Below are 14,466 nucleotides of genomic sequence, written 5' to 3'. Positions count from 1 at the left end.
CAGCCAGAGCTCTGTCGAGGCAAATATGTCTGCGTTTCCCATGGGAGAGAGCGGCGAACGCGGGACAACCCCACCACGCGACATAAAGGTCAGGAGAATCACAGCTGTGCTCCTGTGTCAGCACACACACTCTTTTTCTGAGCCGTCTGCCCTGCCATTTACTGTGTCAGATAAATTTAGATGTTTCTCAAGTGCACAACAGCATCACTATATCCACTGCTTGGTCAAGTGAAAGAAAGAGGGCTTTGTGGGAGAATTTCCCCCTCGTCTGTGGCCTTTGTGGTTTTCTTTTATTAATATGCTCATCTGTGAATTACGGTGTGATGAATGGTGAAGGGTTGGAAAGATTGATTGCGCAGGAATCAGCCACTTTTCAGTCTCCAATTGGCTGGGGTTTGTTTAGTTTGAGATCTGATATTTGACGTACAGTATTTTATGTCATCCGCCTGCCAGTTTTGGGGAAAAATCATGTCTAGATTAAATGAATCTTTTTTCAGTAGACAAGAAAAAACAACCTACAAAAGCATTGTATTGATGTTACTGAGTCCATGGGATTTTTTTCATTTTTGTGAAAATGTCAATTTTGTTTATTTTTCTGTGATTTATTTTCATGATTAATGAAAGGCGAGTTATAAAACTTCCATCCATCCATCCATCCATCCATCCATCCATCCATCCATCCATCCATCCATCCATCCATCCATCCATCCATCCATCCATCCATCCATCCATCCATCCATCCATCCATCCATCCATCCATCCATCCATCCATCCATCCATCCATCCATCCATCCATCCATCCATCCATCCAAAACTGAAATAGATTTTCACAACCCCCAAAACATGCATATATACATAAACAGTGAAACCAGAATTTATTAAGACACCTTGAACATTTCATTTTATTATTAGTTTATTCACTATAGTTAAAAAAAAAATGGTAATAAAATATGACAAGATCTCAGAGTTAAACTGTGTCGGAAAAATGTATCTTAAGATAACACTTAAGAAAACCATAGTTGGGTCAAAGTGTCTGAGTATTTATTTTTTTTTACTGGTTTTACTGGTAGTCCACTGTAATAAGAAGTTTTGGGTATAATATGTCACAGTTTACTCTTATTTTACTATCCTCACTTACATAAATGAAATATAGTAAAAAAATATAAAAAATTATATCTAGTGTCTGAATATTTTATATTCATTTTCATTTATATTTTATATTTTATATATATATATATATGTATATATATATATATATATAATATACATATATATATATATATATATATATATATATATATATATATATATATATATATATATATATATATATATATATATATATGTATATATTTAAAATTCATGAATGTCCCCTAGGAACACTTTATCTAAATATTAATATCAGAGCCTATCATAGCTAGCAAGGATGGAAAAAATCTGCATTAACATGAACAGTTACAAAGTACAGCAGCAGTTGCCTAAAAGTAAAAGAATCAGTCAAAAATACCCATTGCTGTGCTTTTTCATTCCCAGTCTGAAATAGGTCTCTGATGTGGCCCTTCAGGAGCTCTATCGAGCAGATTACACATAAATCAGCTCCTGGAAAACAATGTTACTTTATGATGTCCTTCTGACATCAGTCCCACATCCATTTTAGTAACACACACAGGATTGTATCGGTATGGGCTTCAGTAAATATTGATCAAGCCATCTCGAGCCCAATAAAGTCCAAGAAGCAATCTTAAGAACCTTCTGGCCACTCATATATGTGAGAGTAGTGCTGACAGCATACAAGTTGTCAAGTCTATTTTAAAATCTCACGAGATAAGCCATGTATAGAGACCCAGATAATACAGTTAAAGCATCCCATGTACAAATACCCATCCAATCCCCTCTTGTCTATGTTTTCTATCAACCATTAGCGGCTCGTGGGGGCTGGAGTTGCATTAGGCTACCTTTCATCTATGTTGGCACTTCAGTTTGAAAGTCGACTATGCAGGCAGATAAACACACTGCAGACCTTTGAAATCCCCCCCACCCCACTTTTCTCTGTTGTCAATTACTATAAGATGTAGTTTGGTGTGTATGTGTATTGAATGAGTGTGTATGTGAGTGTTCGTGTCTCCTCCTCTCAGATAATAGCAAGCGAACAAAGCTCCTTCAAAGCTCACGATGGAGATCAGCTCAATTGTTCTTTCATATTTTACCTAATTACTTTTTTAATTCATATTTTCAACATCAAAAAAATCAAAATCAACCCTAATTACTGTTGGTCTTATTGTGATTCATTTGTGTGCATTAGTCCAATGAAAATAATAGTTTGGCTTTGTAATTTCTCATCAGAATGTAATAAATTTGCTCCGCGTCTGAAACCTTTTTACTGATGTCAGCAACCAATTTTTTTCAACCATATAGAGGTTTTTCACTCCCTTAATAAATAAAGCTTGAGTTATAAAGCTTGAATGCTAAATGTTTAGTCCCATTCTACCTTTATTCTACCTTTTATTTTTTACTGTTCAAAAGTGTTGGGTTGGTATGATTTTTGATGTTTTTGAGAGAAGTCTCTTATGTTCACCATGGCTGCTTTATTTGATCAAAAATACAGTAAAAATGGTAATATTGTGAAATATTATTATTTAAAATAACTGTTTTCTAATTTAATATATTTTAAAATTTAATTTATTCCTGTAATGGCAAGTCTTTATTTTCAGGATTATTACTCCAGCCTTCAGCGTCACATGATCCTTCAGAAATCATTCTAATATGTGACCTTGGACCACAAAGCCACTCATAAGTCGCACGGGTATATTTGTAGCAATATCCAACAATACATTGTATGGGTCAAAATTATCGCCAAAAATCATTAGGATATTAAGTAAAGATCATGTTCCATGAAGATATTTTGTAAATTTCCTACCGAATATCAAAAATGTATTTTTTTTTTTGTGAGTGGATATGCATTGCTAAGGACTTCATTTGGACAACTTTAAAGGAAATTTTCTCAATATTTTGATTTAGATTTTTTTTTTTTTTTTGCACCCTCAGATTACAGATTTTCAAATAGTTGTATCCTATCCTAAAAGTGTATACATCATGGAAAGCTTATTTTTTCAGCTTTCAGCTTTTTTTTTTTTCATCTCAATTTCAAAAAATTGTCCCTTATGACTGGTTTTGTGGTCACATATGTTGATTTGCCTCTCAAGAAACATTTCTTATTATTATCAATGTTGAAAACAGTTGTACAGCTTAATATTTATGTTGAAACCACAGGAACCTTTTTGAGGATGAATAAAAAAGGGGGAAAAAAAACAGCATTTATTTAAAATATAAATTAATAAAAGTCGCAGAATGGCTTTTATATATTCAATATCCAACTTCAATTGGTCGATCTCTTAAATGGTGAAATTGTTTTGAATACCACTCCATATATTTACTGTGTTCCTACTGAATGAGCTTTTTCTCATATGACATGATTTGCATGCAAACCAAGCCAAACATGTACATACTCGTAAACAAGCTTGATTGGACATTCCTTTCCCCTTCATTTGCTTGAGGTTTCACAGGCACCTTTTGATGGATATGCTTTTTTGTCCCCATTTCTAATGTAAACATTTTGACACTATTTGGAAAAGGAAACAAAACTTGTGCTGCTAATAAAACTGGCCAGGGGTCCCTCCTCGCTTACTGTCCGCCTGCTGCCAATAATGCAGGTTGACCACATTTCTATTTTTATTTGTTTTGAAACCGTAGAGAAAGGGCACCCTGCATAACGCTCTCGGTTCAGCATGCCGTTAGCATTTCAGCGTGCCTTTTTCATGAGCTACAAGGATGCCAGAGTTCCTTAAAAAGCATGTGTGGTCTAGATTAATCTGTTTGTCTTATTTCCCTCTTTCTGAACTCTCCCCAATAGAGCGATTTACATCTTTAGCAGACGCTTCCCCTAAATGGCAGAGCTGCTGCCAGAGCAAGAGTGGCAGTACGGCTACATGGGAGTGTTTATACAAAAATTCCCGTAAAACGTCAAAAGCCCAGCCCCAAATGTGGGTCCACAAGCTGCGACCATGTGGACTGAAAGTTTTGGCAGGACACAGACTCGGCTTTGTTTGAGAGGGCTGCAGCATTGTGAATTTTTTTTCTTTTTTCACTCTGTATACCCAAATCAGTCATATGTTTTCCTGAGGCACATATTTACCCTTTCTCACTTTTTTAAAATTAGTTACAAAAAATGAGTTCTCCTATGATTAGGAGAAGTTGATTGGCTGTTTTGCGGCTCATGCTGTTCCCACATAAATGGGTGATTGTTGTGAGTTGATTATTAGATTAAGCCCCCTCGCTGACCTTTCGCCCTCCACTGTTTCCTCTGCTTGTTAACATCGGAAATGCGGCGGATCTCTGGACCTTTCATTCGACCCTCAGAAAGGAAACCTGTGTGTTGTTTCTCCCATATGGCCTGTTAGCTTTTCCGTACTGTGTGGCAGGAATCAGTTGCTGCCTGCAGGGGCCATATTAAATCAATCTGTCATTCACATAGACTGGTTTGCATACGGCTCCATCATAGTGCCATAATCCAGGTTATAATGGCCTCAAGCAGAGGAGAGGAGAAAAAAAATGGATAAAAAGATAGATGTGAGGAAATGACAAGACAATGAATCATCAAGCAGGTGTTAGGCTTCAGAGGACGTATCAGGGTTTCCACTGTGCCATTTGCAAAGCAGCCCAGTGTGACTCCAGGCCAAATAATTTATTTGCCTCTGACTTTTAAAGGGATAGTTCATTCAAAAATGTTCCTGTCATCATTCGCTCCCCCCTCATGTAATTTCAAACCTGTTTGAATTTCTTCTGTGGAACACAACAGGAAAAAAAAATAAATAAATCGATGACTGTTTTCTATGCAGTTGAATCTGCTGTGTCTTGGGACAGTGGAGAGAATGAAAACATGTTTGAATGTTTTGTTCCTTGTGGAACAGCAGATGATGGTTTCCCAGTCAGAACATTTTGTTTCGTTCAGCCGTCCCCGCTGGACACGGGTTTACTGTAGCAGCAGGGCATGTGGTTGCTTGAGGATGCAACCCTTAGTCTGTGCCGATTGGGTTAGAGAAAAAAGTTTAGTGTTTTCTTCTGGTCGAGTAATCAGACAACACCAGGGGACTCCTTGGTGTTCCTGTGGAGAATTTATTGCAACATCAGGATGAGTTTTCACTGTATTAATAGATTTAATATTGATGTTCTTTTTAAAATGTTATTCTTTTGTTTAATTATGTACACTCCATTCAAAAGTTTGGGGTCAGTACGTTTTTTTTTTTTTAGAAGTCTCGTAGGACCACCAAAGCTGAGGAAAAGAAAATACAGTAAAAAAAAAAGGTCACATTGTGAAATTTTATTATAATTTCAAATAACTGTTTTCTATTGTAATATACAGTAGTCAACATTTGAAGTGGATCAAAAAAGTTTATCAAAGTTTTCCTAAGAAGTAGATTTTAGGACAACTTTGATGAAAGGTTTTGATCCACTTCAAATGTTGACTACTATATTTTAAAATGTGAGTTTCAATGTCACGTTATCCTTCAGAAATCATTGTAATATGCTGATTTGGTGCTCAGGCAACATTTCTTATTATTATTGATGTTGAAAACAGATGTGCTGCTTAATATTTTTGTGGAATTCTAGTTTTTTTTTAGTATTCGGGTCATTGATGAATAAGGTTTTTAAAAGTGTAAAAAACACAATGGAGACATAATTTTGAAGTTTTATTAAGTGTTAACAATGAGATTATGTAGTTTTTGTAATCAATTAACACTGCTTTTGTAATTTTTTCAAGATGGACAAAATTTGTCACCAAAAAAGTCATTTGGTTCAACCAAAATTTCAGTTTTACCGAATGACACTTTTGGTTATACCGAATGACGATATTGTCAAACAATGCTAACAGGCTGATATCTAGCTAGCAAGCTAGCAAAAGGACAATCAAACATTTTATATTTAGTCAAAGTTTTTAAAATATTACAACATTTTACATGTTTTATAGCGGTTGTACCGAATGACCTGATGTTTCGGGACATGCGTATGAGCAAGTGAAAACATTATTTTATAAATAGTTAAGAGAGAGGTAGTTACTTTGCTTCAAAACTATGTGGTCCTGTGCAGGTATCTGAATAATGTCACATCCTGTCACATGATATTGACCGCATGACTTGATCCAAAATGGCCCCTTTATATTGGCCACTCTGAATGACATCAATGAAATTAATTTTTCTGGACATTCTTTCTCATAACAAAGCAACGACTTTTACACATAATTTTAATACCATTTTGCACTATGTTGATATATGATTTTATAAAATCATGCCAGAATAAAAAAAACAAAAAAAAAACATTTATTTAATTTTAAGATATTTTAATCACAAATTAAATGGTTGTATTGGCATTTGGGCGGTTAAACCGAATGACCTTTTGACACTTCAAAATCTTTAAAATACCTTTTATATGTAGCAATATATATATATATATAAAAAAAAAAAACTTTTGGATTCAATAAAAGAGATCTAGTTGTACTACCTCACATACTTTGGATGTCATATCTGTGTTTTTTATTAAGGCCTTTGGACAGAAAAATGACCCGTCATGTCATTGGTCCATTCTTAGATGAATCGAAAGTTCAAAAGAACAGCATTTATTTGAAAACTCTTGTAACAAACACTGTATTGAAACGAAGTGATATTGTAATCATAATTATTATTTAAATTGAAATACTTTTAATTGGCATGAATATAGCCATTGTTGCTGATATGGTGTTAAATCATAAACAAATAAATGTATTTTATATATTTTTAATTTTATATATAACATTTGTATACATGTATGTTAAATACAAGTTATTGCTTATGATTTATTTATTTTTAGTTATATAACTTTTCCTAAAACAAATTTCACCATGCCATTTCAGATTTTATTTTGTATAATATACAGTTATATGAAGCATGCAAACCAAGCAATAAACAAAATATCCCGTCGCATATTATTTTTTGCAGTTATGACTTTTGACTCAGATTTGCATGATTTTTATTAACTATTAAAATTTGACTAAATTCTCCAGTCAACTCAGCAGCCTGGGAAATTGGTTAGTGGAATGTAAAGGAAAATGCTCCTCCCTATGATCTCTCTGTCTCTGTCTCTGTCTCTGTCTCTCTCTCTCTCTCTCTCTCTCTCTCTCTCTCTCTCTCTTTCTTCTTCATCTTTGATTCAGGTTAAAGAAAGATTTGAGTTATGGTCATTATGACCAGAACATTATTTTAGCTCTATGTTCCCTAGGTGGGCGTCTGGGCTTGAAAAGACGCATCAAGCCTCTATGAGGGGTCTGGTAATGCACTGCTATGGAATGCTTTTGAAGTGTTTTTTCTTTGCTAACATGTGATACACTTGACAATGTTTTAATGAACTATAAAACTTTACCAGCTCTACCTACTTATGCACCTCCTGGAATGATTTTGAGACAGGCCCGTTCTCTGCTTTAAGTTCAGGATTAGAACATGCTCAGGAATACTTTAAGCTATTAACTTCAAAGGAAGTTGTACTGAAAATCTTCCAAATATCTTGTATATGAAAGGTGGTCGACCTCCAGTTGTTTTTAAACCACAGGTTTCATAAGAAATGAATCACTTGGCTTTAAACGTAACAGAACAATCCCACATAATTTTCTGGCTTAAGTTGCTTTCCTTCTGTTGCCTGGAAAGTGCTACAACACCAGCTTTGTCATTGTGCACTGGGTTGTATGGAAAATATCAGAGCGCGTCCACTCGCATGTATGTACGTGCTCCTGTGAACGTGCTCCCAGTTGCTGCCATGGAAACAGACACTTCAGCGCAGTGAACTTCTGATTTTGTTTTTTGCCCGCGGGTGTCGGAAAGTGCCGCATGCTAGCGTGTTTTGGCTCCTCACGAGCCAATGCAGTGGGAGGAAATGGCCTCTCAGGGGAGGGAAGAATGTTAGACAGTGCCACAGCATCTTTTTAAGTCCGCGCCTCCCCAAAACACCACATGTGATTTATGGAGTGAGAGCGAACTAGGCAGGTCATGTCCTAGCTGAGAGGAGAGCTACTTGAGAGGTAGAGGAAGGAAGAGAGAAATGGTAAACAAGGAGGATTGGATGCACTGAACATGAGTGGAAGGCGAACTTTGCATCCCTACATATTTTAAAGGAAGTTTATAATTAAATATGACTGATGTGCTGTCCATTACCACAGAATGACGATTATTCTCATGTCATTCCAAATCTGTATGTCTTTTTCTTTTGCTGCACATAAAAGATGATGTTTTGGAAATGGTTTTTGTGTCCATACAATGGATTTTAAAGGGATGTTTTGAGTTTAAAGGGATAGTTCACCCAAAATTGAAAAATGAAAACTACCCTCAAGTTATCCGAGGTGTATATCTTCTTTCAGACAAACACAATCAGAGTTATATTAAATAATTTACTGGTTCATCCAAGCTTTATAATGGCAGTGAATAGAGGAATAGAGGATTTTGAAGCCCAAATAGTGCAACCATCCATCATAAAAGATATCCAAACAGCTCCGGGGTGTTAATAAAGGCCTTCTGAAGTGAAGTGGTGCGTTTGTGTAAGAAAAATATCCATATTTAAAACTTTAAAGACTAAATTAGCTTCCGGCAGATGCCGTACACAAGTTGACTTACGCCAAAAGAGTAACCCCTGACACAGGAGTATTGTATGCTTAGACGCCTCTCGCTGTTCAAACACATAGGGCTGGGCTACAAACTCAAGCTCCTCTTCTGCTATATCGAAATATTTTTCTTTAAAAATTCTAGTTTTAGACTTCCAATTCGTGACCGGTGTTTTGCTTTGCTCTCTCCTCTGCACTTCTGCGTTCATCTGTGCGTCAGGTCAGAGTTCACTTTTTCACCCTAAACGGATGTTTACGGCTGTCTGTCGGAAGCTAGTTATTTTAGTTTTTAAAGTTTAAATTACGGATATTTTCTTACACAAACACATCGATTTGCTTCAGAAGGCCTTTATTTACCCCTCAGAGCTGTGTGGATTACTTTTGTTATGGATGGTTGCACTTTTTTTGGACTTCAAAATCTCGTCCTCTATTCACTGCCATTATAAAGCTTGGACAAGCCAGAACATTATTTAATATATAACTTTGATTGTGTTCATCTAAATCATGGGGTAATTTTCATTTTTGGGTGAACAAACCCTTTAATATGACTGTGATGTTCTGTCCATTACCCTCATGTCATTTCAAGCCTGTATGTCTTTTTCTTTAGCTGAACACAAAAGAAGATATATCATTGTTTTTATGTCCACACAATAAGTCAGTGAGCTCCAATGTTGGTTGTCCATCTTTTTTGTGCTTCACAGAATAAAGAAAGTCATACATGTTTGGAATGACATGAGAGTGAGTAAATGATGACAGAATATTCATTTATGGATGAACTATGCTTGTAACCAGTGGGAGTAATTGGACAGAAAGCTGTTTTACTGGCAATCCATGTCCATAATTGTAGCCCTGGTATTGTGCTGAGGAGAGCATGTATGTTTTCATCCTTTTCTCTCTCTCTCTCCTTTTTTTTTTGTGTAGTGACACACCCGACAAAGGAATCTCGGATGGTTTTGACCAAATCTGGCTTCCCAGAGAAATTACACATTTGGCTTGAAGTTGCAATGAAATGATTTTATTACTACAGTCAAAACACAAGCATGGCATTCACCATGAAGGAACCAAGATGGGTGACAGCTATTGGTTTTGTCGCTCTGCTCTTCGGTTGCTTGGCGGCGGAGTTGATCAGTGAAGAAAACATGCACTCTCTCTCTTTTACAATGCAGCCCTTTGTTTTCCTGTCAGCATCCGAACGTCAACCATTTTCTAAATAGTTTCCAGGTTATTAAAACGCTTCCAGACCGTGTCTGTTCAATGAGCGAGTTTTCGTTTAATTGCTTGGCATCCGTCTCCCGGACGGGCTGCGGGCATCCTCGCAGGCCAGAGGCATTTCTCATCTTGGATCACATGGTCTGGGAATGCGGCTGCTACCTTATGCATCCACTGCTGCGAGTGGGACCTCCCACAGCAATTGTCTCATAGAAATGAGGAGCGTATTTACTACCTCAGCCTAGTGTATCTAGCCCTCGTGTTTTCTGGTTCTTCTTTCCTGTCCTCTCTGATTTGATGAACCACTCTTTTGTTGCTGAAGACGGCTTTCAGTGACTATGTTTTACCCAGCAGAAAAAAACAAAATGGTCTATGGGAGTCATGTATGAAATATGTAATTTATTCCTGTGATGCAAAGCGGAATTTTCTTCAGCCATTACTCCACTCTTCGGTGTCACATGTTCCTTCAGAAATCATATGCTGATTGATACTCAGGAAACATTTCTTATAATTATCATTGTTGAAAACATTTCTGCTGCTTATTATTTCTGTGGAAATCATGATATATTTTTTAGGCATTAGTTGATGAACAGAACTGATTTGAAATAGAAATTCAGTGTTTTCAAAAAAAACATTACCAATGTCTTTTCTATCACTTTTGATCAGTTTAATGCATCCTTGCTGAAAGTATTAATTTCTTCCAAAACAAATTTGGGTAAAGATTTATGAAAGAGGAACAATAAGACTTTGTCATCATGAATTGCCTTTTACTTGTATAACATTTCCCAGTGAATCTGGATATTAGCTAGAGTAAACTTGATTTTATCCACAGTCCAATCAATTCTCATTAGATGTTACATACCTGAATGCAGCCAGACTGAATGCGTGAATTTGTGAGAAAAAAAGAGCTCTTTGGCTCATTATCCAATAGTCTGTGCGATAACAGTGACATTACTAGAAAGGGAAAGTTGTTTCAGAGGAAGGGAAAGTTAATCATTTTTGACAATTTTGGCTTTAGAATAGCATGCACAGATGAATCACTCACAATTGGACCACGAAGCTGCTTTAAGAAAGTCAAATTTCAATGTGATTATCTTTAAAAGTGATTAAATTGCTGTTGGTTGCTAGTAGCTGCTGTACTTACCAAAGCATTGCTGCTCACTTTCATGAAGTTAAACTCTGCTCAACTTTCATGCATAGTTAAAAGTGGCTGTCATTCATGAGGTTGGAAACTGCCAGACTCTCATTAAAAACTAATGACTTCTAGTTGCTTTGTCACATCAAATTGCTATCCATGTTAAAGACCCTATAGAATCAATAGCCGCGTTTCCACTGCCGGGCCAAAGGCGGGCATGCTAGTGCGTGCCAGGGCCGGTCGCGTTTCCACTGTCACTTCCGGGGCTTGATCGTGCCTCTTCGGTGCTTCCTCTGTGCCAAAGGCACGGGTTTTTCGGCCCGCCGAAAACCTTGGTCCAAAGCGGGCCAGCTGGGGCTTGAGGCACGGTCGAGGTGAAAGGCGGAGCTAATCGTAGTCAGGTGATGGTCTACACGCTGAAATGGGTTGGGTTGTGTGACGTTTGATCAAGGGAGGTGTGTTTAAGGGCGGTTTTTAGATCAGTGCTGCGGAGCTAGCGAACCGACAGTGGAAACACAACTTGATTTTGGCCTCGGTGCCTAAGGTCGGTGGCCACAGGCCCAGCCCGGCAGCAGCTATTGAGGCATTAAGTATTTCCTAAACTTCCAAAAGTAGCAAATATATGACGATATAAACTCTAAAAAATGATGTGTTGGCTCAACAACAAAAACAAAATAATGCAACAATTTGCATAAATGTTTTTTGAACTTTGAGTGAAATTAAGTTAAGCCAACAAGCTACATTGAGTTAGAGGAACTTAATTTGTTGCATAAACAAATTTTTAAGTTGATTTCTCAAAAAAAATTAAGTCACGCCAACTACCAGAGTTGTAGCTCTGACCAATTAATCGTAATTGTATGATTGTAAAAAAACATAACTTATTTAACATGTATTTTTAATTAGCAAGTAAGATATTACTTGTCACTGGCATTAGCACAGTCATTGCTTATAGAATCAATAGTGTTTACCCTCATGTATCTACTCTTCAGCACAACGGTAACCACAAAAACTTCAAGTGCAAAGTGTCAGCATGTTTTTTTCAGAAAACAAATGGCTTTCAATAAATTAAAGTTATTGACCATTAATATGTATGGTGAGTTTGTAAATAGCATACATTTATCACACGGACACATTATACAGATACACACACCAAATGGGAAAGAGTCTCGCTTGGCCTCCTCCCAAGTCTTATAAAAAAAATCATCTCAATCACCTGTGCATCACCATGTTTTTGTTTGTTTCTTCTGTTATTTATGAGATCCAACAGTTTGGTTGGATGTGTCGGCGCTGACACATCTGATTTAAAAGGGTTAAATGTCAAACATAACAGCACTAAACAGTAACAGGTCTTTCCCTTCACTAAAAACCAATAAATTAACACTTAATTTCAACATTCTCCTTATCCAGTCTCCTATGCAAAGCATGCTGAGAACTAGAAATCCACTGCCTAATTTCCAAAGTTATCAAGACAATTTCAGTTACTACTACCATTTTAAAAAAAAGCCAATTAACAGAAATTTGAGTTTAAATGAAAGACTATATTAAGTTGATGTAATGATCAACATTATTATGCCAACAGAACTCAAAAAATAATGTTTGCAACATAAAAGGTTTAATTAAAACATTACATTTTTAACTTGCAACCTTGAATTTATTTAAGTTGTGGAAACAGGTCCCCTGAATTACTTTTTAGAGTTGTGCAAATCTTCGCTGCTAGTCCTTCTCTATTCTGTTTTACCTGAGACATACATCTTCTAATTGAGTTTATAGCACCCCATCCAGGAAAAACAACACCATGCCAGTGTTATTCAGAGGAAATCCTCCTTCATAATTTTTTCCCTGGCATTTCCCCTTCCTGTTTTTGTTTCACACCACTCTCCTTGAAGTGCTCCGTAAATCAGTGTCACAGGATAACCGTTGAGTTGGATACTTGCAGATCACAGATTAGGAAATTTCGTTGTTGTAAATTCAGCGATCATGCTTGATTATGACTTGGTAATTTTGGTGCATTTGACTAGGTATTTTGAATATCTTTAGTAATTTTTTGGGGGGTTAAATGTGAGTAATTAATTTATTTGATTCCTCTTCATTCTCACTTTTTTGCGAAACATCTGTGGTACCAAAAGCCTCTGTTCACCCTGTGGGCCTTTCTTTACTTAGTAGGGATAAAAATCTGGACACAATTATATAAACATCACTTTTTTTGGGCCACGTCACTCTTTTTTTTTTATTTTTTTATCCCAGTAGAAAAGAAGGTAGAGTAATACACGCTTTATGTAAGTACAGAGGACACAGCCAGTATCCTATCGCTCTTCTCATCTCCCCTCACTCATCCCATTTTTTCTTTCTCTTCACACACTAATCTGTACTCTTATCCTCTTACCCTCTGCTCCTCTCTACGGTAAGGCTGCGTTGTTGTCGACACTTTGTTCCCTTTCAATTGTTTTCACAGCTGAAGGGGAAAGTACAAAAGCATTTGTCAGTTTTAATGAACTGTAAAGATGAATATTATGGGCGGGAGGACCAAACTGTACACTGCAAAACAGCCGATGAGTAACATTGTGTCTCACCTCTATTACTTAAATCAGACAGCCAGATGCTCCATTGGTCCCCACTGACTGCAGAGACTTTATATATTATCTTGGATCCAGGGTCACTGCTTGACTAAGCAGATCCTAAGATGTCCAGCCACGTCCCTTCTCGCCCAACCTGCATTAAGAGGATGATCATGAGAAATGCTGGATGAAATAAAAGTGGAATTCAATTAATCTTCGACCTCTTCTCTCTACTCTGGGCAAGATTTACACCCTGGGCTTTACACAAATCTCGTTATTTCTGGCACATTCCTTCCATCTTATGCCTTTTTAAACCGTTAATAACAAGAAGAATGGCAGCTACGATTGCTGTTGTTGCCTAATATGACGTAGGAGAGTCTTAGTTGAATGCTGACGTTTTTTGTTGTTGTTTTGCTTTAATTATTTTTTGGCTTATTATTTGTATGTTTATTTTTGGATTTTATTTTATTTTGGATTTTATTTTTAATTTCATTTTTGGTTTTTAATTTATTTTTGTTCTGGTTTTTTTTGGCTTTAATTTATTACATAACATATTTGGCTTATTTTATTTGTATTTTTATTTTTGTATTTTATTTTATTTTATTTTTGGGTTTTATTTTAATAGGATGGCTGAGAACTGACATGAAAGTACAGGAGTAACTGACCAATAATCTTATTGGCTCAAATAAATTGGAAAAAGTCAATTTGTCTCATGTTATTGATGGCAGGAAATATAATGCATTTAATTTAGATTCACATTCACTCAATATTAATTCAGATTTTGATTCAATTTGATTGAATTCCAATTAATTTAATCTGCTAATGCTGTAAATTATACAGTGTTTCAGAATGATTAAAACTTTTATTTCTACTTTTTGAACTATTTATTA

The 14,466-nt window shown here is 36.2% G+C and overlaps 1 protein-coding gene across 1 annotated transcript in view; it reads left to right on the top strand.

Moving 5' to 3' along the window:
* The window catches only part of igf1ra (insulin-like growth factor 1a receptor), a 120,314-nt gene that overhangs the window by 37,318 nt on the left and 68,530 nt on the right, over positions 1–14,466 (top strand). The gene's annotated exons all lie outside the window — the stretch shown is intronic.

This window comes from Chanodichthys erythropterus, chromosome 7 (assembly GCF_024489055.1).
Source record: "Chanodichthys erythropterus isolate Z2021 chromosome 7, ASM2448905v1, whole genome shotgun sequence".
Lineage (NCBI taxonomy): Eukaryota > Metazoa > Chordata > Actinopteri > Cypriniformes > Xenocyprididae > Chanodichthys > Chanodichthys erythropterus.
Note: the sequence above shows the minus strand (reverse complement) of the source record. Positions and strands in the feature narration are given on the sequence as shown.